Source organism: Notothenia coriiceps, unplaced genomic scaffold (assembly GCF_000735185.1).
Source record: "Notothenia coriiceps isolate Sejong01 unplaced genomic scaffold, NC01 NC01_scaffold00037250, whole genome shotgun sequence".
Lineage (NCBI taxonomy): Eukaryota > Metazoa > Chordata > Actinopteri > Perciformes > Nototheniidae > Notothenia > Notothenia coriiceps.
In genome coordinates this window covers 10,320,103-10,325,473 of record NW_011369951.1, presented here as the reverse complement: position 1 = coordinate 10,325,473, position 5,371 = coordinate 10,320,103, and the positions used below count along the sequence as shown (strand labels likewise).

Below are 5,371 nucleotides of genomic sequence, written 5' to 3'. Positions count from 1 at the left end.
AGGGATTTGACTCTGCAGACCGTTCACATGCAGAAAGACCTTCATAACACACAAGGGGACGGGTGATAACCAGAAAAGCATGACATGGGACCTTTAAAATAATCGATCGATTTTTAAAATAAATATGTAATCTGTAATATTTGAGCTGTATCTCCCCTGTTCTCTGTGTTAATCTAAGCTAGGCTAAGCTAGGCTGTGTGCTCAGTGTGTTCCCCAAACTCCAACTACTCCCTTAAATCAACGATGTTTTTAAACTACTAAGAAGTCCTTCACCTCACTTTTTTAGTGAATATCCCCCAAAAGCAGACATTCCTCTGAGCTTTGTTGCAGAGGTTTTAACAGAAGTACAGGATATAAAGAGGCGGCCTGAAGCAAAGAGTGGGAAAACCCTGCTCGGAGAGGAAAGAGGATTTTTAGGGAAAAGTCTAAATGACGGCGGGGCCATGAATCCACTTTTCATGTCTCAAACAGAGGCTATAAAACACATCTATCACTTTGGATGTGACGTGTAAGTGAACAGAACTGTCTTGTTGCATATCCAGTAATGCTGCCAATTTGAAAAACTCCCACATTATGATTTCTCCTCATTAAGTCAATCTGGAGTCGTTCCTGCATCCCTCAGCAATATGAAACCCAAAAGCAGACATTTCATTTAGATGAAAACCTGCTCTCAGAGCAGCCTTCCTGACATATTTAAAGCGTGTTTGGCGAACATAATGAAATACTTGAAGGCTGTGTGTTGAGCAGCAGATAAAAGCCCGTTGTGTCCCGGTAGCTGAACGCAGAGAGGAAAGTTGTTGAGTCTGCCTGTGAGGTGAACTTCATGCACTTTGCTTGATCAGATTGTGCAGAGGCTTATATCAGCCTCCATGCATTCCTCATCTCATATTTACCCAACATGCAACTCCAGAACGCTCTTATCGCTTTGTGTTGCTTTTCTCTCACTTTCAGGGGCCTAAGCGTTGGGACTTTAGTATTCTGCCATTTACATGCACAGAAACATAGAGAACACACTACAGGGCATGGGACACACCCCAACAAGCACAATAGGGCCTCTTTAATAACACTTTCTACTGTACCAGCAATCTCCTGAAAAACGACCACATAAAAGACTTATTTGACAGAGTGGAGGAAAAGAGACAGCTTTTCAATACTCTAAAGAGGTGACGCGGTCGACTCAGAGGCGATTCATCCATTATGTCCGTCACTAAGGACTAAGGGAGGGGAACATATACACAGGGATAATGGAGAGAGATGGCACAAGTACACACATCATTTCCTCAAGTAGAAGTACAGATACTCGTGTTTAAAAATACTCTGGTGAAAGTAGAAGTACTGACTAAACTTCTTTCCTCAAGTCAAAGTAAAGAGGCTTTGAAATGTACTTCAGTAAAAAGTACCCATAACTAGCAGCTGTTTTAAAGAGTACCTGACCTCCCTTTATATTAATAGAACAATAATGTCATTGTTAGCTAATGAATGTTTCCATGCTGAACAACGGCAACATGACAACGTTTCCATTGGTCCCTCTTCTTTAGAGAAGACCAGGAAATGATGGATACACGGATCGTGTTCAAATCAATAGGCACGCAATGACTCTAAATAATAATGATCACGCCACCAAACACACATTCAGACTAAAGGAACCAGCCTGTTTGGAAAATGAGAGAAGTAGAAAGTACAGGTATTTGAGTTCAACATGTAAGAAGTAGAAAGTACAGGTATTTGAGTTCAACATGTAAGAAGTAGAAAGTACAGGTATTTGAGTTCAACATGTAAGAAGTAGAAAGTACAGGTATTTGGGTTCAAAATGTGAGAAGTCAAAGTAAAAAGTCATCAGAAAAATAAGTAGTGGAGTAAAGTACTGATACCAGAAACATGAACTTAAGTAAAGTAACAAAGTATTTGTACTCCACTGCTTCCAGCTCTGGTGACAGAGAGCAGAGGAATGGTTTCAGGAGCAGAACCATTCCTCCTGAGGTCTGTTTATATGTCAAAGAATAACAGGAGCGGGAATCAGATATTGTGTTTGGACGAGTTCCTCCGTCCTGAGCGCTGTTTGGATTTACTCTGAGCCTCACAGCTGTTTTGACTGAACCACACACACACACACATTTGGTTATCAGACAAATTAAAAGGTTGTTTTTTTACTGCTGAGTGATGCAAAACAAGAGCCTGTAACCAATCAGAAATATGTCTTACTGAGGGAAAACCCCTGTCTCCTTCGAGGCTCTGGAGATGATTTTCTGACTTGTTTTAAACTCCACAGAAGGTGTCGTTGAATACTCAGTTCTGATTGGACATTTCAGACGTGGTTAATACACAATAACACACTGTTGCTAAGGAGAGCAGACTGTTGCTAAGGAGGATTGACAGCAGCAGAAGACAGACAGACAGAAAGACACTAAAGGGAACTAAGCTAATATGCTTGTTGTGGCGTTTTAGTCTATTCTAAAATCAAATAAAACACTGTTCTTTGTTGGGGTTGGCTTCTACTTATGTCAGGAAATGCAGATTGGTTATTCCTTTGCAACACAAGGAATACAATGTGATCCTTTCACAGGAAACACAATAAGCTCTTCTTTAGTAACACTGTAATCCTGCTAGTAGTCCCCAAATGTAAGAAATGTACCAGTAATCTGATCTTTTTTATGTAACTGTTCCTTCCTTTTTTTGTATCCTAAATACCAGCTACTTGTAATCCATTACTCCCAAAGCCTAGGAACGACTACACATGAGTTATTTCTTTATATGTCTCCTATGATGAAGTTTTAAAGGCTTGTCTGGCACAAACCGCAGAACAAAAGCACACCACCGAGCCTCGTGTAAAAACTTCAACAGCTCTAAACTCCAGGAGAGACTGGAGACAAACCGCTCTGAGAACTTTTAACTGGAAGAGAAACCAGACGGATGAGTTTGGACTGGAAACTGGAGACATGCTGCCAACACACCCTGATAGACATGGATAAGGAGGTGTGTGTGTGTGTGTGTGTGTGTGTGTGTGTGTGTGTGTGTGTGTGTGTGTGTGTGTGTGTGTGTGTGTGTGTGTGTGTGTGTGTGTGTGTCTGTGTGTGTGTGAATGTCACAGCAGACGTGTTTGCCAGAGTGTGCAAAGCAATTTTCCACTTGAGTCTTGGCGGTGAAACCACAACACCCCGACCAGCGATTATCACAACTGGAGTCATGAAGAAATAAAACGTTGTGTCTCGCAGTATCAACAACGTGACATTTTCCCCTCGTGATTCACCGTCAATGGCAAAGATGAGGGGTTTAGAATTTACTAAAGAGGAGAGGAACATAGTGACATCACTACGATACACTCCCGCTGCTATTGGCTAGAGCTCCAACACATTATACTTGAACCAACTTCCTGTTTTAATCAGAGGGGCAGAGAGTCTCCAAACCTTTAAGAGTGCGTTGAGGACCTACATTTTTTAACAAAGCCTTCGGTTAGAGCTGGCGCTTTATGGTATTCATTTTTAAGGTAATTCATTTGAATGTTTTATGTATTTTTATTGTCTTTTGTTGTATCTTGTTTTCCACACACTTTCTTGTCTTCTCATTTCACTGTAACTCCATCATATAATGCGGTTGTTATTTGAATCTGTAACACTGAGAGAAAGCTGTTTTGTGATATTCAGCTATACAAATAGGTGTTTGATTAGATTAGATTTGATAGGCTAAGGGGCAGGACATCTGTAAACTGGTTGAAAGTGAAGCAAACACAACATATCCAATAATAACCACCAATGAGAGAAAACTTACCACCAGTTGCCACGGTGATTTCACGCAGGAAGTGTCCATAAAAGGGGAAATCGAAGGACAGGTTGACTCTCTGTGAGGGAGAAAAGAGGAAGAGGAAGAGGAGGATCAGAGTCTTCATCTTAAAAAACAACCAGAGGATTTAGATCAGAGGTGGAGAGGGAACACAGGATTTAAGGAGCAAACAGAGCTCATCTGTGCTGAACAGTAAATGACCTTGATGTCTGCACTAATGTGGATTAATGAGGACTCGTGCAATAATGGGATGTCTAATGGCAATAAATACACTTTTACATTATAAATCATTTTATGGGAGCCCATTTCTGTAAGACAAAAAGAGAGAAAGTTATTAAAAGAAAGAAAGGAAATGTGACTGAAAAGTTTATGAGCGTGTGGAAATACAGCTGCAGATAAATTATCTTTCTCTAAGGCATTTTAAAGCCTTTTTTATAGCGGGACAGAGTTTGGTTAAGTGTGGAAAGCTATTCTGCTGATGGCAATTAACACGTGATAAAGGAAAGCTATAAAATCATGAAGTTTTTCTAAATAAAACCAAATGTCTTTAACATGTCACCACTAATGATAGAGTACGCATTCATGCTTTAATGCTAAATCGTAGCGCTGCCAGCTAATGTGATGCAGAGAGACAGTACTAAGTAAACATATAAATGAGGTCTGAGGTTAACACAGGCTGAAGAGATTTGAAAATACGTCAGTAAATTCCCCACTGGTGGATTTAAACAAAGCGATTGCTAACAAGTGTCTAAATGAGACGACTAAACATCATCACGCCCAACATTAGCCACCTTTAGCTTAGCGGTGGTGACGTGAAGTCATGTGACCGTGCTGTAGTTCCTTTAAAGCCCAACATTAGCCACCTTTAGCTTAGCGGTGGTGACGTGAAGTCATGTGACCGTGCTGTAGTTCCTTTAAAGCCCAACATTAGCCACCTTTAGCTTAGCGGTGGTGACGTGAAGTCATGTGACCGTGCTGTAGTTCCTTTAAAGCCCAACATTAGCCTCCTTTAGCTTAGCGGTGGTGACGTGAAGTCATGTGACCGTGCTGTAGTTCCTTTAAAGCCCAACATTAGCCTCCTTTAGCTTAGCGGTGGTGACGTGAAGTCATGTGACCGTGCTGTAGTTCCTTTAAAGCCCAACATTAGCTTTTTACTTTAGAGAATGATAAAGTGTCCTCACAGAGAGTAGCTTCCTATCAGTGTAGCCTCACTACCTGAGTGGAGCTACAGCTCTGAATACTAATGATGGACTCTCTCCTCTCCAGCTATTGTTCCCCTGCTGTCTTTCTCTTTCTTTAAAGCCTGCCATGCTGCTCTGTCTCTGCGGTCACTTTACTGTGACCTCATCAGTATGCGCCTCACACAGGTCACCTTTTTCTGCAGAGGAGGATTGAGGAGAGCTTTAAGACTTCACTGAGTTTCAACAGTTTAAATCCTTATAGAGGAAATCTTTCTCAACCGTGTTGCCCTGGGTTTACTGCTAGAGAAACAAACTGCATTATATTATATATTTCTGCTGACTTTTGTTTTACCAACTGCAATATTATAGCACTCTAGGTACACATATATACATAAAGCACTATTTTCCCTATC

General features: G+C 41.0%; 1 long non-coding RNA gene across 1 annotated transcript in view; it reads right to left on the bottom strand.

Moving 5' to 3' along the window:
- Positions 1–5,371, bottom strand: part of LOC104966907 (uncharacterized) — a 19,175-nt gene that overhangs the window by 13,115 nt on the left and 689 nt on the right. Inside the window, exon 2 of the long non-coding RNA XR_800696.1 lies at positions 3,766–3,835. This is a non-coding gene — a long non-coding RNA (uncharacterized lncRNA). The remainder of the gene's footprint in view (positions 1–3,765; positions 3,836–5,371) is intronic.